Source organism: Numida meleagris, chromosome 12 (genome assembly GCF_002078875.1).
Source record: "Numida meleagris isolate 19003 breed g44 Domestic line chromosome 12, NumMel1.0, whole genome shotgun sequence".
NCBI classification, from domain to species: Eukaryota; Metazoa; Chordata; class Aves; order Galliformes; family Numididae; genus Numida; species Numida meleagris.
Genome location: NC_034420.1, coordinates 2,201,030 through 2,227,363, shown reverse-complemented (window position 1 = coordinate 2,227,363; position 26,334 = coordinate 2,201,030). Strand labels below are relative to the sequence as shown.

General features: G+C 41.5%; 2 long non-coding RNA genes across 2 annotated transcripts in view; one reads left to right on the top strand and one right to left on the bottom strand.

Annotated features, from left to right (window-relative positions):
• The window catches only part of LOC110405576, a 42,935-nt gene extending 37,350 nt beyond the window's left edge, over nucleotides 1-5,585 (bottom strand). Inside the window, exon 1 of the long non-coding RNA XR_002442960.1 lies at nucleotides 5,463-5,585. This is a non-coding gene — a long non-coding RNA (uncharacterized LOC110405576). The remainder of the gene's footprint in view (nucleotides 1-5,462) is intronic.
• LOC110405547 lies at nucleotides 5,713-25,852 on the top strand. The gene is made up of 4 exons (XR_002442938.1): nucleotides 5,713-6,273; nucleotides 20,239-20,913; nucleotides 21,614-21,806; nucleotides 22,146-25,852. It is a non-coding gene; the product is annotated as an uncharacterized LOC110405547 (long non-coding RNA).

The window sequence follows — 26,334 nt, the reverse complement described above, 5'->3', positions numbered from 1 at the left end:
ATGTAAATATACATACACAAAATCATCAAGGCTACAGACCAAGCACTCAAAACTCAGGAAATGCCAGAATTAAGTTTGCATGGCAAAAGAAAATATTTTTCTCTTAATTTCATTCCCAGAAATGGCGAAACCATTTTTTGTTTAAGCTTTCCAAACAATTCATCTGAAGCAGACATTCAGCATGGAAAGTTTCAGCCCAAACAGTTAAAATTTGGCCAAGTTAGATGCCACTGAAAACAGGGTCTTGTAATGGGAAATGTGAGGCAAGTTTAACTATAGGCAGCACTACCGGCATCACTTGTAATATATTTAGGATGAAAATTTCATCCTGACTTGCCTGGTCTGTTTATCTAGAAATACTGTACAGAAGTATTTGAACCTCCTTCCATGTCTACGTTTCTTATTGCGCTGGTAGGTCTGGGGTCTTTGACAAACTTGGTCAAAGCTACAACACAGCTATTTACATCAGGTGTCGGAAAGAGAAATCATTACTTGAAACAAAAATCCCAGCTGCATGACACAAAGGAGAGGAAGCCACAAGTTTTCAGAGAGTCTCAGTACCCACATAAGTTTCCACACATTTTAATACTTTGCATATCTCAGTCAACTCTATAGCTTTTCAGAAGGTGGTGCATTTTTCCTGAAAACAGTTAAATACAAAATAAAATGAATTAAATTGTAACAGCTCAGTTGAAATTAGCAGATCTGCTTGATGATCGCTGCCTGGAATTTCATTAGGAAATTAACTAAATTCAAAACCGACCGTTTGCTGTCCTGCTGTCCAGGGATCTGGCTGGCATCATCACTGCAGTGCTCTGTGTTCTCAAAGGCCCAGCTTCCTCTGCAGGCTTCTGCTGCATACATACTGCATTCAGCTCCTATTTCTGACGCAGTCTATAAGTTTAAACATTAGTTTACAACACTGGAGTAATGGCCAGGTACTGAATCACACTCTTCAACATTTCACTGATGATAAAATAGCATGCATGTATATTGAAGAATTCTTAAGCTCCAAACACACAGCCAGAATTACAAATAAAAATTAAGGACAGTACCAGACATTAACACACTTACTGTTGTGTTTTCAACACCACAGGATGAATTTCTTTGCTCAAAGTATTAAACTCTGCTTCTTTCAAGCTCTAGGAGGAATGAACCATAGAATCCTTAGCGTTGGAAGGGGCCTTAAAGGCCATCTAGTCCAACTCCCCTGCAACAAACAGGGACACCACAGTTAGATCAGGATGCCTGGGACCTGATCCAGCCTCACCTTGAAATTCTCCAGGGATGGGCAACAACCACATCTCTAGGCACCTCTTCCAGTGCCTCGCCACTCTCACTGTAAAAGACTTTTTCCCTATATCCAAATGAAGATACACAGGCATCAAGTTATGTTTCATTCTGTTATTAACCAAGTTGTGTTAATCAGGAGTGAAGGAGAGTGAGCTGTTGCCCAGAGCATTGCCTGAAATCTGCTTCCAGGTTTCTCACTGATTATAAACTTTGTTTAAATTTGGCTACTTCATCTGCCTCTTCCAGGCCTCAGCTTCCTACTTCTGAATCGTAAATACCATCACCTTCGTTCTCCTGCCCTGTTCCAGTTAAACAGCATGTTCTTCCATGCAAGCACTATTCCATCCTGTACATTTTGCACTGCCACTTGCACAATGGCAATGTACCTCAGGTGTCTTTATGTTGTCAGTCAGTTACAGGCACTCCTTCCAGAAAACTCTGCACCCATTAAACATTCTTATTTTATTTAGTGCATCTTCACTTCCTCTGTTCTGAGGCAACCCCCCAAACTACATTTAATATCCTACTCAGCTAAACATACAGTGGCTTCTTTATTCACTGCAATAATATGCAGAATATGGACAGACTGACATAAAGGAAACCTGTGAGGCAAGGCATCCGCGGTAGCACAAATAGGGGTGACCCATAAAGTACTTCACCAACTTTCCTAAAGCCTCGACATCTGTAATTTATAAGTCATGGAGGTTTGTTCCATGATGGCCTTGCCAACCTTGCTACATTGCAGTGAACATCTTAACGAACTCAAGGTGACACAATGGCTTCCTGATGGAGTGTATTTACACAAAATTTCCTACATCTATCTTGCAGCACAAATGGAGCTGACATAATAACGCTGGGAAACAACTATCATGTGTATATTAAAAAAAAATACAACCTAAGGAAGCTAAGCATCACAGGTTTTATGGTCCTATTTTTTGTTGTTTTTTAAACTGATGTTGAGGTTTTGAGCTTTGTGTGCAACATTTTTAGGAAAAGAACTGAGAAATAATTTCATTTATAGCAGCAAATTTGATACTGCAACTAAATATAGCTGCACCCACTGGAGAAAGCCACTGTGATCAGTAGCATGTAAACAAGTCCTACTGGTTTCAGTTCAACCACAAAAACTTGTTTCATATTTGTACTTGACACTGAGCTGCTTAGCTGCAGCAGCACACATTGAGGAGAAAGAAGGTACGTAAGTTTTCATACTGAATAAAATTATCTACTTTATACGATAAATTACAGTATCCTTCTGTGTTTCTCTGGGTTATTTGAATCACTGTGGGCCAATATAACAGAAATTCAAGCAATTCCTCTGTGCTTTCAGAACCAGTCTGATGTATTGCTATTCTGACAAAAGCCACATCCAATTTGTCTCTAGGCTCAGAGTATTCCACTTCATCTCTATTTATACGTTAAATAAGTTGGTATTAGTACTTTTCTAGCATGCATATTTATATGTAAAGATCCATACAAATGGATCTTCTCCCTGCTGACACACACATCTATTACCATCTCTCCTGAAAATCTGGGCCATCAATCCAACTCTTCTTGTTTCTATAAAAGAACTCTGGCACATTTGTTGCTCAAGGCGCTGCTCCGAAAATTCAAATGGTGACCATTTCCCTCCAGCTATACCCCAGGGACTGTTTTTAAAGGAATGAGACTCAATTCAGTTTTGACATGATTACATCTGGTGAAGCTGTAAAGGAAGGGGAAGAAGCTGCAGAAATGAGCTATACGCTCCAAACAGGGTCAAGGATATCCATCAGCCAGGGCACCACCATTTTCAGGCTCCCTGAAAATACAAGATGAGAAAGAAAAATCTACACATGCTGATACATAAAGTGCTGCCTTGCTGGAGAGTGAAGCAACACGATTCTCCTTCGATAGCCTGCAGTCAGTTGCGCATTCAAACCATTTATTCAGATCCTTTAGCAATAAAAAATGATTTCTCTTCCTGATTCTAGATACGTAGTAAATACTTGGCAAGTCTTCTCAATTGCACCAGACTCTACTAAGCCACATGAAGACAAATCATTTAACAGATTCTACAGACTGGTCACAGAACACCATTTCACTAGTGAAATTGTCCTGTTTTAGAGCACTTCAACTAACTGCCTTAGAAATGAGCTAGCAGCTATTTCACATTCACTCGGATGTGTGAAAATACAGATTTCTTCCGACTTCTCTCGTATCAAATACACGATGGGGAAAGAAAATCTTTATTCAAGTCAGTAAATCAAATTTCCAGAGCAGTGTTTTAATAAAAATGATGAGATTCTCTTACCATTACCTTTCAGTGAGATGCAACGTCACACAGCAGTAAAGGGCTTCTAGAACAACACAAGGACAGGCTGTAAACTTGACAGTAATCCTGACCTACTAACCGTGCGCTAGCATGGCACCTAGAGCAAACCAGACTAATGCCTGGAAGATCAAGATATACAATAAACTGTCAAAGCTGCATTTTTTCCACTAAAAACAGCTAGGATGCCTGCCAGCACTGTGAGGCGTTAGGGGTATTACAGCACTGCCCTTTCTAAGCACAGCTCTTGCCTCCATTGTCCGCTCCTATTAGAGGAGAGCAGCCTTCACCCTGCGGTCCCTGAACCGCAGAGGCTGGTGCTGCAGCATGGTTTCAGGGGAACTCTGTAAATGGTGAGTAACTTGGGAACACTAACCTAAACTCACATCTGCCAGCAATTACACTCACTCACTGAAACACAAAAAAAATCTGCTTATTTGTATTAAGCTCTAAATGCAACACAGCATTGGCTTTCAAATACAGAGATAAGCCTACCACTACCCAAGCTGAACACTGTAGCTTACAGTCACAAAAAACAGATGTGCCAGCAATCATGTTCCTATTTCCAAACTCTAATCTGGTTGCATATAAATCAGTATTGTTTGCTATCAAAATTTTAAGACTTACTAGTTCAATAAAAGAGATCCACTCTCAAAAACTAATATACCTTTTCCTAAGTATATTCCTATACACATACTGTAACACCTGGGAAGTCTTCCAAGTCTAACAAGCATAGTCCCCAGAAAAAATTAATCAACAGTTAAAGCACAAAGAGAAGAGAGTGCTAATTAGGTAAGAAAATAAATAATTCTTATGCCACCGCCTTCAGCAGTAATGAGACAGCATTTCAAGGAAAACTCAATACCTTGCAACTCTGGAGAAAGCTGAGGAAGCAGCCAGAACCTGTGCACCACCAGGGCAAACAGAAGAACAGCACATCTCTGCTCTGATATTTTCCCATAGGATCAGTTTGTAGTTGCATTTACTTTAGCAGCAGACCACAGGCAGTCATGTATCCTCTAACTCCCCTGGAACAAGCTCCCATCTTAGCTTCATAATGGCCATATTTTTAAAACTTGTCTGTCCATGAAAAGGAGAGAAGGGGAGCCAAAGCTCCTGAATGTTAGCAACCTAGCAAACGCTAGGGAATAAACGGATCTAATGGGAAACTCTATTGTGGTAAGCAGATGAATAGATGGAACCAACAAGAAAAAAGGTTAGCAAATACATATTCACCTCTGCTGTAATCTATACAAATGTGTACATAGTTGTATACATTACCGATGTGTACGAGGACTGATCTTACAGTAGTGCCTCCTATTTTATTAGATAGGCACAAACATTTCAAAGGTGGATTTTGGTGGGATGGCAGTAGAGGTTGAACCTCACAATATTCCATCACATTTTGTTGCTGTGTGACAGAAGGCAGCAAAGGGGCAGACTGACAAAACGACATCCAACATGGAAGGGCTCACGAAGCAAAGCGGTGTAACTGAACTCCATGCGGAATTCATCAACACTTGATGAACTATGATGAGGCCAAACAGTGGATATGAGCACAGTGAGGTGGTGCATTTCAGCAGTGGTGACAGTGGCTGCCAGGGCGCACTGTAGCTCAGATTCAGGTTGCCACCAACCAGAATGCCCAGATCCCTTTTTGTGGGGCTGCTCTCCAGCCCCTCGCCCCCCAGTCTGTACACAGAACCAGGGCTGCCCCATCCCAGGTGCAGAACCCAGCACTTGCTCTTCTTCATGCAGATGAGGACCACTCTAAAATTTGTCCAGATCTTGGTGCAAGGCCTCTCTACCCTCAATGGAGTCAACACTCCTCCCAGCATGGCATCATCCACAGATTTACCTCATACAACTTCCAGATCCTTACTGGAATCAACAGTGAACAGATTAAAGAGAAATGGCCTTAAAATGGAGCCCTGCAGAATCCCACTGGTGACAAGTAGGGCAGCTGTCAGGCCATAGCCTCCCCGTGCACAACAAGCCATGTTTTGGTTGCCATGGGACATTCTTAGGGTCACATTACCATGGCCTTATGATGTCACGAGCCACCTCCCTGCCAACCACTATAACTACATGGACCCTGACAACAGAACACCAGTCACTGACCAACTTCTGCCCGGAAAGCATGCATTTGAGACACAGAGCTCATTACCTAGACCCATCCCTCCCAGCATAGGAACTTTAGTGGAGGAGGATGGATCCTCCCCCACCAAAGAAGCTTTGCCTTCTAGAGAGCAGCAGTGAGCCCAAGCCAATGGACGTAGTAGCCAATGGACCAGAGAGCAACGTCGAGCCCACGGAGATGGACGTACCTCCAGAGGATGAACCAATGGAGGTGGATCCACCTCCATCAAGCCCGGGCAAGTACTATAACATCATGCTTGCCTGGAGACGTCACTATATCTGCTGGTGGCGCAGCAGGAGCTCTCGATTTCCATCTCGGCATTGAAGAGTCACCATCCACCAGAGAGCCCCAGGGCCAGCTGCTGCTCTCTAGAACCCCTTCTTCCCCATCCCCCATCCCAAGACCTCTCACCTCTTCTTTCCCGAGCTCTGAGGAAAAGGGAAGAACAGAGACTAGTGTCCTCTATGCTTCTGCACTGGGACAATGGGAGGAGTCCAGTGGACAGCCACAAGCTCCTTGAAGCCTCCAGGTGAGCCCTCAAGAAGAAGGCAGGACTGGAGCTGGTTCCTCTAAGCTGTTGTTAAAAGTCATTTATAGTCACAATGATTGAACTATAATACCTGTTTAAGCCTCTGCTTTCCAAAGGTATTGTCTAAAGCTCAAAGTCGCACTTCCACAGAGCATGGATCGTTCTGGAGGCTGTCAAGGACTGATAACGTTGCTGTGATAATTAAGCAATCTCCACAACAGCCAGAAGAGCCGTGTTATCCCAAAATACTATCTAGTACGCCACAACTATATAGCTGGTGGTTACAGAAATGGCTTTGAAATGGTTTTGAATGACATGGAAAATGCCACAGTTAGGGAGATTGTAGATTTCTTGTGGAAATAATTTTAATATGTCCTCCCATACTGGGAGGCATTTGATTTTGGGCTTGTTTCCCTACAGAAACAAGGCTTTTGCAACCACAAAGTCTGCTTTCCTACCCAGAACCTTTGTCATTCATTACAACTTCTCTAAGACTTATCTGAAACTGGCAGTACTGTTAAAGTCATGAGAATGTGTGGCCAGATAGACAGTAAAGATTACCTTTGTGACTTAGAAGGATGAACTCATGCTGAAGCCTTCTTTATATACCTCTCGTATTTCTTTCACATACCAAAGATCCCAGCTGCTGGAAACAAATCCCTAAGAACCCAGTTTTGTTAACTCTGCTATATGTGGAACAACTTATGCTGCAAACAAGGGCAGGAGAGGCAATCCCATCTTTTGCACTCTCCTTCAGCTTAGCGAAAGGCAGTCGTACAACAGCAGCCACTGGGCATGGCCAGTTTTGTGGCAGCCAAATAATGCAAGCAGTAGGACATGATACTGAACGCAACTGCAGAAGTTCTTAAAAAAATCAAATTTCAACATAAGATAATGTATTTGTACCCAAACAACATAGCATGAATTATCCCGTTATTAATGACTCCTAACTAGATGAGTGTTCTCCTCAGTAACGGTCACTAGTAAAATCTTTGGTCATATGAACCCCTTCAGCTCCCCAGGAAGCATCCCACACAGAACTCTTCGCTGCTTCCCCCTCTGGGCAGTATTCAAGGGAGGACTAAACCATACACATGAACCATAGCAACGCTCGGAGCTGGTATGTGACAGTGTGGTAAATTAGAAGCACATGTGCAAAGGGAGAAGTGTAATGTAATTGGCATGCTTGAGACGTGATTAAAGCAAGACATTGACTGGGAGATTGAATTACGAGAGTGTCAAATTCGGACAAGGGATGAAGGCAACAAAGCAGGCATAGTTGGCAACATGGGGAAGAGAAACATTACATCAGCAAAGATTACATAAAATTGCAGGTTTTGTTGACACCGCAGAACCCACTTGCATTAAATAAAAATTGAGAAAAAAAAATGAAGAGGTGGCAATTGACAGCGGCTGAAGCACCTGAAGTCCAAACAGGACATTGTTTTATATGAAAAGAATGTCAGCAGGGCAAGAAAGGAGAAGAAAAAAAAAACCAAGACCTTAAAACTGCATATTCCTTAAGCAGAAGCCTGTAGAGCATTCTGGGTGTTCTTCTTGAAAGGAAGCCAAACATAGCCAGCAATAAAAACTTTAGTAAACATGCAAACATCAGGAAGCAGGGTAAACACACATGATTGCTGTATGGCCAGTATCGCATTAACATCAGTGAAAAGGAAACAGCGCCTGCTATAAAATAAAACAGGAAAGTGCTTCTCTCTGAGAGGAAACAGAAACAAAAAGGTGAAGCATATGGCGTTTCTATAACCAGAATGCTACCAGAACATCTACTCACATGCTTTGCAACCGGCCTTTCTACACTTCGCTTCCAAACCACTTCCAAGTTAGTAAATAGCTCCTTCATTTCATTGGATGCTGGCTTGCATATTAATCTTTGACTAAGCAGAAATTGCATGTACATCCTTCCCCCTGCTTTAGTAGCTTGTATTTCAACTGCAGGTTCTTCAGAGCTGGCAAAACAGAATTCTTATCCTCTAGGTACCACATTTATTCAAGCTGAAAAACTATCATCTCTTTAGAAGATCAAAAAAAGTAACTAAAAAGAAAGCACTATGGGATGAAACCATAGATTCATATAATCATTTGAGTTGGAAGGGATCTTTAAAAGTCACCTAGTCCAACTCCCCTGCAATGTACAAGGACATTTACAGCTAGATCAGATCAGCTAGAAACCATCAGATTTGAGACCTGAATAAGTGAAAAATAAGAATGAAATACCAGCTCAGAAAGTTTCAAGATCATATCCCAAAATCTCTATTCTTATGACTTCCCTGGGAGATGAATATGTGGTGAGAAGCAAATTCTCCATCTATTCACTACCAAGTGAATGTACAGATAGATAGATACAGAGAGTAAAGTAGCATCAGTTATCAAAAGAGCACCAAAGGAGCAAGCCCAAGGCCTTGAAGGGGCAACCTAACAATAGCAATTCCTCTAGCACTCAGAATTCTCCCCTCCCCTCAAAAAAAGTTTTCTAAAAGCTAGTAGATTGTTGCTGCATTCGTGAAGTTATCTAGCTGATTGTGAACTCAGATAAGGTGATGAACATGACATGAGACCATACAATCACACAAAGCTTAAATGCCAGTAGAATAGCTCAAAAATCCCTATGGTAAATCAGTGTTAAATATCCTATACAGAATGTCTGCATCAACACACAGAATAACCCACTCACACACACATAGTTACCTCTTGACTTTTTATAACTTTTAAGATTAGTAAATTAGCTACATGTAAACTGCAATACCAGAAAGCCAAATTTTCAGTATTAGAAAATTCTTTTTTAAAGATATTTAGATATGTTAAAAAATTGAATCTGGGTTTCAAAGAACAAAATAGAAAGCTATCTTCCAAAGTAAAGTTGCACCTTTAAAATTCAACTATTTCAGATGCCTTTCTTCAAAATACAATAATCTGCTCAACTCTGTGTAAATACACAGAGGTTTTATAATCAGGACTAGGTATAGAAATACCAAGTGTGAAAGCCATGTTACATGAACCTGAACTGACAGAAAGACAGGAAATCCCCAAACTTGCCTGCTTATTAACAAAAGCTATTGGTGGCAAATGATAAATAGGGGAAAAAAAGCAACAAGAATTACTCAACACATTACAAGGCCCAGAAAGCTACTTTATTACAATGACAACTGATCTTAGCTATCATACTAGCTTGCTGCAAGAGGCAGGAGATGACAAGCAATTTATGAAGGGAAGCAAATGACGTGGATGGGCATTCTGCACACCTTAACCCCTCACAATCTTGTTTCTAATCTGTCTGCAGTGTGATCTGAACTATCCTCAACACTCTCAGACCCTGCAATCTCAGAGTATTTGAAAACAGAAGAGCATTTTAAGTTGAAACTTATTCATTTTGATCATATTTATCCTGCAACAAGAGCTGTATTTGTATCTAAAGTTTTTTAACTTCATTTCCTCATTTAATGCTCCACAAAAACTGTTTATTGCCTCATGTAGTTTTCTGCTATGAACATTATCTCTTTACTGCTGCCACGAACTACAGATCTCTGTGGTTCTTCCTGCCAGAAAACATTATTTTGACATGCCCTTAGACTAGCCATACATAACAGCCCTACAAATCAATCATTTTTCTACTACTGTATGTCAAGGCATTACTATTTATTAACATCATGCTATAACACTTTATCATTAGATTACTTCATTGTTAAATTACTTCCCCAAGCAGTTTACAGATCTTCAGCGAGAAATCTCACTGTTGAAATCTGTTCTCCCACGAACACTGGTTTCTAATTCTAATCAGACTGGAGAGGCAGATCTTTCTTTACCATTGCATTTCAGTGATGCCAGCTCCCAGTCTGACAATTCTTAACCACTCCAAGCCACTGTTTCAAAATGGGGAGGTGAATAAAGTTGATTTCAGAATTCAGATCTAGACAAGAAGCCTTCTGAAGAAGGAACAGAGTGGTGACAGTACAAGAGCTGTAACAAGAACACATGAGCACATAGGATTACACAAGCTCTTAACATTATTTCATTTCCACAGATAAACAAACAAAGAAAAAAATTAGAGTCCATTCGCACCTGTACATTTTTCTCCAAACTAAAAAAAAAAGTATGTAGAATTGAGGAGGAGGTGTTCAGAAAGCACAAGCAGCAAGCAAATGAGTAGTGGAGAAACTTTAATGTCTTGTTCCTTTTTCACAGTATCTTACACCAGAAATAAATGCAGACAACCACTTAACACACTCACTTTCCTTCACATACTCCTTTTTTCTCCATCACTCTTTTACATAAGTGTTTTAGGTAGCTCTCTTCTAACCTGGTCAACTTCCTATCTGGGAACTTCAAATCCTGACAAAAGCCATGGAAACCATTCTCTCATCACTCCCTTCAGCACCCTGTCTGACAAAGGAGACAAACTGGAGAGCCATTTTTGGAACCTGGGAATGATAGATCCCACCCAGGATGGGTCTTGGGAAGCATCTGTATTTCCCATTAATAAAGCACCAAAGGCTAGCTTATGAAGAGACGAGGATCTGAAAAAAAGGTCATACACACAAGACTGCAGAAAATGCTCCTCTAGTACAGAACTTGAACAGATCAACAGCTTTTCTGAGCATTCTATTCCCTGTTTAACAGTTGATAATAGAAGGAGGAATACCAAAAACTAGTCACCCCACAATGTCCCTAGTGTTATTAGAGCATGTGTAAGGTGATGACCGGTATGCACATGGTAGCCATCCACAAAGCCATTTGCTGCTGCTGCTAAGGAGATCTTACCATTCCAGTGCTCAAATGTGTCACTCAGGGGTAACCTCTGCAATTCCCCAGGCACTTGTTTACACTGCCTTAAAAAGGAGAGGAAAAAAAAAAAGCATTAGGAAGGAAGCAATCCAAAATTGCTTGTCATGAGTAAAAACGGAAATGATTTGTAAATTAATATCTATATCCAAAAGGCCTAGCAAGAGTCCCTATAAATCTCCCATAGGAAATAATTAAGTAAAGCTTAACCCTGTGGAAGTGAGCCCAGCACTGGTATCAGAAAGCCCACTGCACCACTTACATCCAACTTACTCCACACAGCTGTGCTGCCTTGGGCTACTTCCCCTTACCCTGAGAGGTTTGGGTTTTGTTTGGTTTTAAAACATCAGTCCAGGGTACTCAGTCCTGCACTCAGAGCGTCCTTTGAACAATTTGGAAGGTGGCACAGCAGACAGTGCCAGTGATCAGCAGTTAATCTGACAAAAAACTGCATGGTCTCAGCCTAGCTCTTGGTCTTGGTCTGCAGTTTCTGGGCAGTTTCAGGAAGTACTGGGGACAACGGGCTTGCTTTTTCTGTTGCTCCAGGGCCGTGGTATGGAAATTTATGAGTCTTGGGAACAGCAAGGAAGAGAAATCTGACAAAGGCACTGAGTACTTCAGTACTATCTACAGAATAAACTCAGAATCTTCTATTGATATTGCTTACTCTAGTAGGCTACTCTCATGCACATACAGCAATCTTTAAAGGTTTCTTATTCTACTGCTCCTAAAAGCACCTGAGCTATTGATCCCAGAAGAAAGCCATGGGAGTTCTTCTACTTTGTGCAAACCAAACTTGAAAGGCCGAATCTCTAATGAATACAATGAAGAAAAACAACAACAACAACACACACTAATGGCACAAAATAAGCTATTCAAAATTAATGTGTAATTCTGAAAAACATATAAACAGTGTAATTAACTAATTTAAAATCAATTCAAGCCAATTCGCCTTAGCGTCACATCCCAGCCACTGCCTTTTTTTCCCCTCCTTATTAGATATTATTTTGCACACTGTAATCAAAGTGTTGAAGGGTGCCTCCTTCTGTCCCCCACCCAAGAGGCCATCCGTCAGTTGCAATTAAGTTCTGTACTGCCCCTCAGTTCTTTTTCAACAAAAACACTGGCATGAATGCCTCTTGGTATTCACACATCTCCAGACAAACCCTGGCAGCAAACAACCCAGTGTGCTGCCTCTACCCTCCAATGCAAATTTGCCCTGTGAACACTTTATTACAGCCAAACAGCAATATCCTCAGCTGGCAATTAACATATACGCTCTGAAATTATACTTGCTTACACTGATGACATAGCCTAATTAGTGCAGAAGCCACAGGCTAACGCAGTGTTGTCAGCTGAGTTGGAACAGTTTAAGAAATTTATAGCCTTGGGCTGTCTGTTACCACACTTCCAGGGGTGGTTATGCTAGCCAATTTTCATTCCACTGAAACAGCACAAGTCTTCAAAGCAAACACAAAGCCGGGATTAATAATCCTTGTCAGGCTACAGGGACAGTGTTTAGCCCTGCATTTCCTCCTAGCTACTAGAAGGATGTTCTCGTATTTTGCAATAATTGTTGACAGCCCATACCCACCATTGCTCAACAGCAAAGCAGCAATTCTTCTCAAAGACTTCCTAAAGCTGCAGAGGGGAGAATGTTCTCAGCCTTTGAAAGAAAGCACAGGTGGTCCACAGTTATCCCAGCCTCCTGGTCCTGTGCTGAAGTTGTTCTGGGTGGGTTTCTTTTTGTTTTAATACCAAACAAATAAGAGAACAACATGCTTCAGACAAAGCTGATTGTGACAGTCACATTGTTTCAGGCCAAATGTCCATCCAGACTCTTATCTTTGGTTGCCAAAGATGTTGTGGGTGCCCCATCCCTGGAGGTGCCCAAGTCCAGGCTGGATGATATTCTGGAAAGCCTGATCTGGTGGGGAGAACCCAGCCCAGGGCAGGGTTGGAACTGGGTCAGCTTTATGGTCTCTTCCAACCTAAGCCAATCTCTGATTCTATACGATGTGATATTCTGACCCAGACAGTGGCAATAGTTGCTCCAATAATAAAAATAACAGAGGACCGGAAAAACCTCTTTCAGTGCACCCTCACATCTTTCGTTAACTCCTGTTAAGGAACTCAAAGAAAACAGCGGCTGTCGCCAGCTCTCAAGGTGAATGCTTTCTAACACATTTCTGTTGCCTGAAAATATCAGTGTAATGGGTCTTTTCCAGGTGTAGAGAGCTATAGGGAAACCACAAGTTTCCCCATGAGGACAGTAGGATTACTCTTTAGAACCAGAGATAAAACCCCATTCACCAGGCCCCACCCAGGAGAGCAGGCTGAAGAGTTACACTGGGGGAGGGCCACACAGGTGTCAGAGACTTCCATTTTCCTTCACAAATTGGTCAACACAGGCCATCAAGCAAGAGTAGTAGTTCTTATGGTAAGAACATGCTCACCAGAGGCCACAGTTCACAGCTGGGGCAGCCCAAGGCAGATTCTACCACAGAGAAGACTAAGAACTAGTTTCTACACCATACCAGCATAGAACTGGCTCTAAAAAAGTGCTCTCCTTCTCATTCACATTAAAATAGCAACGTAAAGCTGGAAGAATTAAGCAAATTGGCCACATAGCGCTGCTGCCCTGTCCTGGACAGAGATCCTTCCCCCTCCCACCAGTCCCCAGGCAATGGCCTCCAGGTGTGGGAAGCTCCGCACTGAGGTGGTGTGAGAGTCGCTTGTTGCTTGGGCTGGTTTGCACCTGGCCAGCATTCAGTCTCAGCTGATAATTAAGCAAATTGAGAGCAATCAATTAACCACAGGTGGAGGTTCCCCTCAGGAAAGAGCTGCTACCCCTCAGAAATAAGGGTGCGTCCCAAAGGATCCCCTGCTCTTAAAGGTCAAATAACAAAAACAATACAGCGCCCCATGTGTTTGCACATCGGAGTGACAAAACTGGCCTGAAGTCCTCCCTGTTGGAGTTGATTTCTCCTCAGATGTGTGGAACAGCCAGGCTACCCCTGCTCTACTGACAGGAGGAGCCCTGCAGCAGGTACACAGGGGGCAGTGAGGGTTCCCAGCCTCTGCTAGGGCCCAGAAACCAGGAGCCGTTCAAATATTGCTGCTATCCCACCCTCTGACATTTAAGTTTCTGTCCTCCTTTCCTCCTTTCTTTGGCAGTCAGTCTCACCCATGCTCACAGAAACTCTCACTAGAACAAAGTAAAGATCATGATTTGGTATGAGATGCTGACTGATGATACATGACTGTTAGATTACCCCAAAACTCATGGTTGCGTAACTGATTTTCCTTCTTTTCCCTATGTTTTGCCTTTGCACCTCTGTTTTCCTCAAGCCACTGTCCCTCTGCAGCTGCAGAGAACATTTTGGTGGATACGGAATTGGGGTGGAAGGTCTCAGCCACAGGGCTGTGGTCGATGGCTCTACTCCTCCCCTGTGAGTGCCAACCTGTCCAGGTCGGGGGCTCCCAGTACAGGAACAATGTGGAGCTCTTGGAGAGGGTTCAGAGCAGAGCTATGAGAACAATCAGAGGACTGGAACACCTCTCCTTTGAAGACAGGCTGAAGGAGCTAGGGGTGTTCAGTCTGGAGAAGAGAAGGCTCTGGGGAGACCTCGATGTGGCCTTCCAATATTTAAAAAAAAAGATTATAAACAGGAAGGAAACCAGATAGATACAGGAAAATAGCGATAGGACAAGGGGGAAAGGTTTTAAACTGAAGGAGGGGAGATTTATGCTAGATATCAGGGGAAGTATTTCACTGAGAGGGTGTGAGGTGCTGGCACAGGCTGCCCAGAGAGGTTGTGGATGCCCCGTCCCTGGAGGTGCTCAAGGCCAGGTTGGATGGGGCCCTGGGCAACCTCGTGTAGTGCTTGATCTAGAGGCTGGCAACCCTGCCTGATGCAAGGGTTGGAACTTGATGATCTTTGAAGCCCCTTCCAACCCAAGCTATTCTATGATGATTCTATAATTCCTTGTCCCTCACACCCTCCCTTCTGGCTTTGCAGCTGAGAGGAACATAGTTCCTCTGTTGTTCAGAGAATGACAAAGGTATTTTTTTTACCAATACAACTGGTATTCCTTTCTTCCTTTTGTCCCCTCCTATCTCTCGATTCCTCTTAGTTCCTCAGGGGGTGGAGCAGAGCACTGCCTGCTTTCCCCAGCACCCAGATGTCTGTTTTGCTTGAAGAAGGAAGCAGGAAAGGTATCCAACACAAACAGAGATTTCCCCCTGACAGGCAAGAACAGAGTGTGACAACTGATGTGTTTTGTCTTCATGCAAATCCAGAAGGTTTATGAACAAGCTGTAAAAGTTGGCAATGCTGGAAGGAATTAGTATCATAGAAGGTCTTGTAGTCAGAGGAGTTTCAGACTTCTTATAAAGACAAGGACAAAGAATCTCAAGGGGAGACAAATTCATCCCAGTCGCACTTGTGCTGCTGTGAACTGAGAGTAGTTTTCAGTGCTGTAGTTTTCCGTACCTGAAACATGAAATGCATCTGGTTTACCATGGTGTAACATGAGACTGAACTTTGAATTTTTATGAACACAGAGAAACAGCTGCAGAAGTTAAAATGCACATTAATCCCCTCAGTAAAGTATTTGGCTCAACAAGGAGTATATAAACTCACAAGCTTTGTGCATCATTTCTTATATATGCTATTCAGGTCTGTTGCTTCTCAACACACAGTGCAATAGCACTTTCAGCCACATATGTAACATTAGATATAACAAAAGGATATAGTTTGCAAGTACTTCAGACATTTACATCAATTCCACCTGACAAGCAGGTGGCCCTTCAACATACCTGCAGTTTATTTGTCATCGACATAACCTAGGAGGTCCAAAATGACAAATCAGGGTAACATCATAGCATGGAATCACATCGGGAAGAAAAATAGACCTCATCTGTGAAAAAATTCTTCATTGCCAGTCTTACCATTCATGGTCACACTCATGATTTTCAGGCTGTCAGTAAGCATAGCAAAAGAGGTTCCAGGGCAAGACAGCCTTCAGAGCAAGAGTTAATAGGATAACCTTGGCTGAAGCTAAGAATAGGCTGAGGGGACAATATAAACTGTTGAAGGTACCATCCGTAGTGAAATAACATTAAATACTACCAGGAAAGCAGTTGCTGCTCAGCTCAACAAAAAAAGTACTTTTTGTAAAGGGGAGACTCATCCTGAAAGAACAGAAAACATGTCCGATTTCATTTTGAAAGAAGAGAGCACTTGATTCATAGCCTGTATCAGGCTTTAAGGTACTACGTGATAAAGGCTGTTATTATATTTACAGGGTCCAGTGATGGCAATCCTTAATTACACTGAGAGACACTTCATTACTTGAATAAAACCACAGGGTTCAGCAGATCTGCTCACGTGAAGTACTACTCAGGTGAAGGGCTGCAGTTTGGCTTCAGTGCTAATTGCTTCTCCTACTTCTTCATATGACATGAGAGCTCCTGAGCGGTTTTCCAAAGAAGCCAGAGAGAACATTGTTTGTCTGTTACTTTTTCATCTATGAGAAGTGCATTACTGCCCTTTATGTCATTACCAAAGTCTGTACTTTAGCCTGAGTTTCGATTATTTTGGGCTACTGTCAGCTTTGTCTAAGTTGACATCTTGTGTAATTGCCTTGTTCTGGTCTCACCTTCCAGGATACTGTGTGGGAAAACTGATCATCGAGTCTTTTACTGAATGCTTGGTGCAAAGAATTGGATTTTTAAGTGTTGGAAAAAAAAATAGCATCTCCAGACAGCAAATATACTAAGTCAGAGCTTTGAGAAGTGCGGCATATATCACATGACACAAAAATAGTTTTAGGCACTTGGGAATGAGCTTAATTTGCGCAATTGAGTTTCACATGAATATGACTGAACATGAATGAGAATCACTTTAGAGGATCTAGAACAAGAAAATGAGTCAAATCTACCACTCGATTTAATTTTTTTTTAAATATCTTTCATTGGCATGAACTTCTACCTAATGATGTAGTGGCTGCAAGATCACAGCTACAATGTGAGGAAATAAGCAGAAATTTAAGTTGTTAGCCAAACAACCTGCAACTCTGATATGTTTTTCCCTTTGTCATCATATTCAGGACACCAGGCATTCCAGTAAAGCCCCCAGTACTGTCCATTCTGGAGCTGGTTACCAATGCACAGGTGGCTGTGCATTGGTACACATGGTGGATCAGGATGTGAAATGAGACAAATTGCTTTCATCTAGCATAGTGAGTTTCATCAGGATTGTAAAGAGACACTTTTCAAGGCACACAGGAGGGGCTGGATATCACACTTCTATTGACTGACCACAAGTATTTAAGCAATGAACTCTTCCTTTGCACTCTGAGAGAGTATAAAGGAACACTAAACTCCACTAGTAATTCATCTAGCTGAAAATAATAAAGCTATTTTATAAAGGAACACCAGAGCATTTTCAAAGTCATCGATAAGAGCTCTCCATCTGGGACATTCCTTGGAAAATATTCACAACAACAGACAAAGGCCTTTTAAGTCTCATCTTTACAGTCAGAGAGAAAAAGCCCACACTGCTATCAGGCTCAGCAGGGATCCTCCATGGACGGTTATCCGGATGGGCTCCAGCTCTTTGTGGAGCTGTCTCCTGCAAGACTTGCTAAAGTGTTTCTGCAGTCATGAGCCCAGGCTGCAGGAAGCTAATCCTTGTCATCACCTCTGTGACTCACCTTGCAGTTTCAATTGGACGAGTTATTCCTCACATCTCCTCTTCAGAAAAATAAACCGCCGTGTTGAGTTGTTAGCGCAGGATGGCTGCCACGTTCCAGCCTGGGCAGCTGTGTTACAGCGGTGAGTCATCAAATCGAATGTACAGGCACGGTGGCTAAAATTTGCAAAGAAGCCTACGCCTTATTTATTTTACTGGAGTTAAATATCCGAAGCATTTACATTCTGCTGGAAGTCCTCATCAATGTTCCGATTACCTTTGATAAGCTTTAGGAAATACCTACAGCTGTGTGCTATGCATTGCAGAAACTTCAGTTTTAAAAAAAAACATCAGTTGTTGAGCAATAACGATTTGCAGTGTCAATTTTTTTTGGAACAGGGGAAGAATTGTAGACATACAATTTTGATTTGATCTCCTAACAAACAATGAAAATGTTCAGACTAAATGTGATCAAATATGAGGGTTTTTTTTTCATGTTACTATCTGCTTTTTCAAGTACTCTGATCCATAAAGCAATCTGGGACAAAGCCAAAACCTTTGATTGGTAGTGGCCATGTTTGCTTTTACAAACCAAAAACTCCAGAAAAAGAGTCATTACTGGAACCCATATCCACACAAGCTACCTTGCTGATTTCAGTTGATACATATATATATATACATACATATATACAAATGTCACTGAGTGTGTAACCTAAGACGTAGTAAAGCTGAGAAGCAATTTGTTTTCCATGTTCAAGACTAGATGATACTATTGTAATGTTCACATTTTCTTTCTTCCCTCTTCAGTGTTCTTATCAATTATTTTTCAGTTACGGTCCCTAAACAGACTAATGAGCAAGGAGCTGAACACATTGAATCAAAAGATATTGATGTAATAACCAAAGAATATAAGCATATGAGAAGAGAGAGCAGCTGGCAAAATAAATAAGGAAATGAGCTCTCTCAGTGTAAAATAACTGATTTTGGCATTCAGACTGAAAATCATAGCATGTCAAAGACCAAGAGGAATCCTTCTAAGACAGACTGTTTCTCAGTTAAATTACTTCCTCGTTGAACAGCCTCAGAGAGATGGCTTTACATTGCTGAATCTGTTTAGATTAATTCTAAAAATGTAATTCATCTTGTCCAACCCCTCCCATATCCATTTTAGAACATAGTTCAGCAATGATTTCAGATCTGCAAAGCTATTTCAAATGTTTCCTGTAAATAAACAAACATTCCCTGTAAATAAATAGTTAATCTACTGCACCCAAAGTCAGACATCATGGAGGTTCAGACCGGTTTTTCTTCAGATGCCTGATACAGATTGCTCCATTCTAACGTGTCCCGTCAAGAGCATCCTATGTGCATAGTGCTTGTCTGTTAAAGAAAGTATGCTCTGAGAGGCACTCTGAGGTAGAGGCTTTGGCCCTCTTTATGAGCCATTGAGCATTCATAAGTTACTGCTCCATCTGACACACTAAATCACCCTCTGCTCTCTCCTCACCTCATTGCCGGAGACATCTTTTGTCCATATAAAACAGGAAAAATATAAAATGATTATAAAATGAATTCTCATTGGGAAATATGAGCAGTGTATACCTCACTCTGCTACAACACTGATGAGTGTGTGTCAGAATAATTTTTTTTTCTGTTTTTAACCCCAGTGAGTAAGATCCCAATCTCACCCAGCCTACTGTTTAATTGGAAAGAAGAGGTTGTTATTATAGCCGTGTTTGAGATTGTAACATGCTTTGACACTAAAACTCAAGATCTCACTTTATCTAATCTCAAAGGTCTCTCTCTGGAAGGTGGCATGACTTAAGTCTTTCCTTTCCTTTCTGGAGAGGGGGCAGGAAAATAAAATAATAAAAAAATAAATAAATGAAAGAATCATTTTTCATCAGAGTAAGATCTGTCCTTACACTCTGCAGCTGAACAATTTAATTAATTCACAGATTTCCTAAACCCATGTGACCCACAAACAGCTCCATCAGCTCTCTATTTATTTACAAATTATCTTCACTGACAACAAAATCTATCCTGAATTGGATGAAGACCTTCTCCTGGAACTGATTCTCCATTTTCTATGCCACACCAGCATAATGGGAGTAGAAGAAAAGGACACAACCAGCTTCATCACTAACCTCAACTCTGGGCTTGCACCTTGGGGTACAATTTTGCACGATGTAAAGTGGTGATGTATCTAGCACTGCATTTATCAAGGTGGGCAGGCAGATTTATTACAGAGCAATGGCCAGATCTGCTGGCTAAGCAGGCCTCTGTCGTCCTGCAGGCCTTCAAATCCATGAGTAGAAAAGCAGATCCTTCACATAATGGATGGACATATGATAGATATAAAGAAGATAAAAATAATTGCTCTACCTTATCATTATGGTGCCAAAAGCTTTTTGCTTGTTTGTTGCTATATGAATAATTAATTGGCTTAATTAACTTTTCATTCTAGGTAAGGAGATACGATTGAAAGATGGTGAGATAGAGCACTAAGCCACCAAGCCTGAGTGCCTCCTGGTGAAACAGTTTTGGCAGAAGAATGCTGAGGAAACTACTCACAGTCAGAAAGCTGAACCCATCCTATAAAGCACTATCAGTGGTGTCATTCAGCTCCTTAAACTCCACAAAGCAAATCTGCCCTGTGCAGTGAAAGATGGCACAGAGCATCTGCTGCAGCAACTGACAGGAAACATTGCAGCCTTATGAGCAGATAAGCTGCTGATTACACCAAAATTAACCTCCTTTTGGTCCTTCTCTGTCTCGATGTCAGTGACTAACAAGGTAAAATCCTATGTTGCTTGTTAAATACTAAGTTTTTATTTTCCACATTACAGTTTTACCCGCCCAAGTATATTTTTTGAGATTTAAAACAGGGTTTTTGTGCAATGTGTTTGTGTGCACAGAGAATTAGCACTGAGATGGAGTAAGAAGCAAAGTCAGAACAATCAAAAAGCCAAATTAAGATGTTAAGTTGAATAGACAAGATCATATGACTTGTTTCTTTTTTTCCAGCTGACCATATCTCTCTCAGGCCATCTTTGCAGATTAGCACCTGGAAGGAGCATCCTGAGGAAAATGCAAACGAAGGCAGAAAGAATATACAAAAATGAGTGACACCAAAATCTAGGTGAAATTTTCAAACAGTGGACTGAAGTAGAAAGAACAAAGGGATAGGGATGTTGTAAGAGAACACAAAGAAAATGTAGAGTGGTGGGGGCATGAAGGAGGTGCATGAGGAAGCGGGATGGGTTGGCTGTATTTGAGTGGGCCTGGAAAAAAAGCAGGCACAATGGGCCAGGTTCTCAGCCTGTTTAAGTTGGCATCGTTTCTTTGACTCAACAGAGCAGTACAATTTACACCAGCTGACAATCTGGCCTAATAGCTGCTAATTTGAGGATAGACCATATTCACCTCAAGGCTGTAAACCTTCCCCACCCTGAGAAAACAAGAAGCGTAATTTGGTTCCTGATCTTGCTGTAGCCAAGTGGAAAAGGTGCCAAACACCTCAGTATCCCATACGTGAAACTCTTTATTTTGGGGGGTGGGGGGGTGGGGGGGCAAATAACAACAAAAAACAATTTTGCTGCCAAATGTATCCCTAATTCTTTCCTATAGAGAAACAATGACATCCAGTGGTGAGTTACGTTCATCACAGGTGGATTTGTATTAGTCTGATCTCAAGAAACCATATCTCATACCTGTTACAGGAAAATGATCAGTTGCTGCACTCCTCTTACCCATGTGTAGTGCTATTCCAGCCCTTGGAAACTTTTAAAAATTGTGTTTTCTTTCAGATAAGTGAAGTAACTCTGCATGTTTTCTATCAGATGCAGTTCTGCAGCCCTTCTCTAGGTCCTCAATGCGCAATCTGCGTTTAGAGTTTGTAAGAGAAACATCTCCAAGCATCAGCAATGTTATTTCCATGACCAGCTGAAGGCTTCTCAGCAGGTTAGGCAAAATGGATGTTTGCAGTGGCAACGGAGCAGAGTACTGCCTGGCACTGTACCTCCCCTTCCTGTGGTGAGTACCTCTGTCCTGCCTCACCTAGATTACAGACTGCCATGTAGCTCCAGTCTGGGAAGACATGGGGGTGGGGAAGTATTTAAGGATACATATTCTCTGTCCTGGTTTTGGCTTGGCAAGTTTTTAAGTACATCATGAATTTACTGAAGAGAACAAAAGGGGCATTTAGATAAAGTAGAACGAGATATTTTGTCTGGAAATGTTTGGAGTAAACTGTCACACCTCCCCTGTTCTGAAGGGTCTGGATAAGGAACCATTCTCCAGAACTGGAAACTTATTTCCTAAGTTTGCCCGAATCCAATCCTTCTAAGCTGCATTTATTTATTTCCTATCTAGGCATCTCATGGGCTGACACATACGCTGCCACTAGGTACCATTAAGAGGAAGAGGTACCAATAAACCCGTTGTATTACAGGGAGGCACAGTGAAAGAAGACCAGAACGTTTTGCGCGTAAGCTTTTGGGATGGAAATAACAAGCCTGGCAGAATTTTCAAAAGGAGGTGGAAACTGGATTCCTATCCCAAGAGGCTTTTGTCAAATAGGTACTTTCAAAAATCCCATCAGACACTCAATTTTAATGTTAAATGCCTGAACTCGGTCCAGAGACTGTCCCATCTGTTTCTATGAAATCTGCACAAACGTCTGCAGTAGATCAGGTACTAAGAAAACGCTTAATATGCACCACCAAGAATGAAGCCTTGCTGAGTGAACAGCCTTACAAGCTTACATTTTGGACTGATTCTCCACTCCATTTATAATCTTCATACAGAAGAGATGAGTAGGAAAAACTTTGTTTAGGCGCACACAAGTCTCAAAATGAGCCCTATTTCTGCTAAACTGTGCTGTTTGTACCCGTTGCTTGCCTACAGTCTTTACAGTCTAAGTAAAATGCTCCATGCTGAAATATTTTCCCTACTTCATTTTAACTAACAGACCCCTTGCTCTCATATTAGAGAGCAATGTTAATTTGGGGAGGGGATTAATTTTCATGTTATCTTTCTTAAACACCTCACTTACATACTCTCCCGACCTTTCTCTTTCCAAACTAAACAATTCTCACTTTTGCACTCTATCCTCAGATGTAAACCCCACCCAGCCTTCTAACCATCTCATGACATGCTTTTGGTGGACTTCCAAACCAAAGAGGTTTCCAAACTGAACCTCCAAAATGTTTGAGGTTTCCCCATCTCTGTATAGTACTTTCCAAGAGCACACTCCCATTGATTCTGGAGGCAGCCTTGAATCACAACTAACCATAATGCAGTCAGGAACAAGTCTGGCTACTTTTTAATGAGGAAATGTGCTCTTGGGAAGTATCGTGCAGTGATGGGCAAACCTCAAACACATTGGTGGTTCTGCTCATAAACCTCTTTGATCTAGGAGTCGCACCCAATGGCAAAAAATTGATGACCGTGCATGCACAAAAGCATGCCAGCCATGACAGGAGAGAGCTATTATCATGGTGGGCAGGCAGTGTAGTCCCCACTGTGCACCCAGGCCGCTGACTGGAGCAGTCCTAAGTTTTAACAAGAAAAAAATTAAGAACAATAAGAGGAAAAATAACCCGAAAGTATGCAATTCAAGTTAACAGTCATCCCTCTCCATCCCATAAACTCCCACTGCAGTCATATCTAGTAGAGCCAGTTCTAATGTTGCTTTCAAATTTGCAGCTGCAGAGAGCCCTGGCCAAGCCAGGTCCAAATAATAACGTAGCCTTTACTGCTCATTGTCCCGCAGTGACAGAAAAACCAAGCTCTGCTGCGATGCACCGCCCTTTTTGCTGTTAATCGAAACTGGAAGACTTGAGCACTAGAAATGCAAATTTTGCTACTTGTGCATGTCACAGTTGTCCTATTGGGACAAGCACATCTAAACATGTTCGTAATAGCCTCAGGTTCAGGACTAATTTTTTAGTACAAACTGCAGAGCCTCATGTCTTCTACATCAAAGACCTGCAGTGTTAGATACGTGGTAACCAATACTGGATAAACAGAGAACTCAAGCTAAGACACAGAAAACAAAGTGAGGAACCAAGCGCTGTTTGTACATGCCTGTCTGTCCGTCTGCCTCTTCTCAAAGTCCTGCAGTTGGACACCGCTGTGATTTTCCTTCCTGCTGTATTTTATTGTGCTACAAACAACTTCAAACTGAAAGATATTACCCATCTCTTAGTCTTTTGTTATACTAGACAACACCGGGCTCTGCTGGCTGGTTTTCCCCAGTCTTCTTGGCCCCTTTTTTACATCTCTGTCCCCAGATAAACTTAAGTGTATTAGATGCATCTACCTGGGAGTTTCAGTGCATTGTCAAAGCACTGTTAAGAGGTTAAAACAAAATTGTCCCTTTTTTTCTTAAGAAGCCAAGAAAACAAAGCATGGCAGTTCCATTGTTATGGATTGTGCAGTAGTATAGCAACAGCATTAGAAGAGGTCAGAATAGGGTCAAGTACCTGCACTCTCCAGAAAGGAGGAGAAGAGAGTTAGTCCTAAACCTGTTAGAATGATTCCGAGCAAGTGTGAGCAACCATACTATTGTGAAGTCCAACTGAGTAATATCTTATTTCTAATTTTAACATTCAAGAGAGACTTTTATTTGGCCTGGCTTGGCCAGAGAGCCATTGGCAGTTGCCTATGGCTCTAATGCTAGTACACCAGGAATTCAGGGTGGCATCCTTTGTCTCGTCGCACCAATGAGGATGTGTTGTTTCTCAGCAAACTCTCACCTCCTTTCTGCCTCTGAAAGCCACTGACCAGGGACTCATGGGCTAAGTTCCTGCGCTCTGTAGGCTCTTGTAACTTCATATTGTCTTCTCATCCCTGTCACATAGCTAGAGCAGGCAGTAACAAAACAGAAGTAACTGTACATTACAGTTTTACCTCGGTTAGCTATAGTAACCTTAACTCAGTATCAGCAGTTGCCATGAGGATATTGCTCTAGAAAGGCCTGGTGAGGATAGGAAGCTATACCTCCTGTTTGCAAACTTTTTAGGAGCTAGGAAGATTTCCAGAGGCAACAGCCACTTATCTGCCCCAGATAAAAAGTTCGCAGTGCTTCAATGGCAGAGCTCAGATAAACATCTCTAAACACAACCCAACCTTTTGATCACGGGTGTTCAGATAAGATAACCCCAAGTGCATTAGCGAGATGAGACTGAATCAGCCTTGAAATTAGAGATATAAAAGACTGACCTAATTTCTCCACTCTTATCCCTCCGCCCCGCCTCCTGCCCAAATGTTAATCAAGTTATATAGTCTAATGTTTCCCAGCACTTTAATGTATTTGTTTTAAATAAAACAAACTCTTAAGAGGATCCGCAGTCCTCTCTCTCCAGATCTTTCAGATTGCATCTCATGTGTTGCACTCTGTGCTTCCTCTTCCCTTTTAAGGCTGTCATATATTTTATCTCCTTCACACTTCCTTGTGTCCACACTCAACCAAATTCTCCAGTACATCCTTTCTTTTTAATAATTCCCCCTCCCATCTTTTTTATCTTCCTCATTTGATTATTTTTAAGTCTGTTTAATCCCTACCAACTCACTCGTATCTTCCATCCAATTGGGACACACACAACTGTACATAATGCCCCAAGTTACATGATGCCAATGCCGTCTTAGCAAAAACCACAATTGTTTATTTAATATCTGATTTTCTGTCTCCCCGTTACTTACAGGTCACGTCTAATAATACTGCTTCCCAAATCTCTGTCTGATTAAGTACTTGTATTTTCCTTTAGACATATTAGCTACATTTTTCTAAACTGAATCATGTTTGTTTTCTTCTTATTATGGTACTAATCTCTTGAGGCTTCTTTTGAACAAGTGGATGGAAAGAGCTTTTTTTCCTTTATTATTGCACAAGAGGGTTTTATGTCTGTGGATGTGTCATAATAAAATGGTTTTGGTACCAGCAAACCTAATTCCCCTTGTTATTAAACCATAACACACTTCAGGACAACTTAGTCATTGTGGAATAACACCACGTATACCTGGCAGGAAGTGCTGCAGTAAGAGAAAGTAGGCTGGAGATAGACAGAGAGGAACGACTTACAAGCTGAGTGAAAAATTAAATTCAGCTACTTGTAAAGACTTGGTTTAAAGGGAAAAAAAAAATCAATAACAGCTAAATGTTTATGTTAATCAAAAATTTACTGCAGTCATCCCTCTTCGTATAATTGAAGGACAGCAAAAGCATGTTCTTAATTTTGTGTATATATACATGTATATATGTGTGTGTGATTTTTAATTACATATATATTTGATGAAAAAAATATAATAAGAATTTATCTCAGGAGGAGAGCAATAAACATCCTACAAAAACTATTACAGTATTTGATCCATACAGAAGCTGTTCTCACTTTTTGAGCCATGTGTAGATAGTAGATTTTCTGTGTAAAGATGGGTTTTGAAGGATTTACTGCCAGTCACGGACCATTTTGGAAAGCTATTTCCTTTCCATTCAAAGCTGGCCTTTCTTCACTGCCACTCTGTCCTCTTACCATTTAAAATCACTGCTTGCCCAATCAGA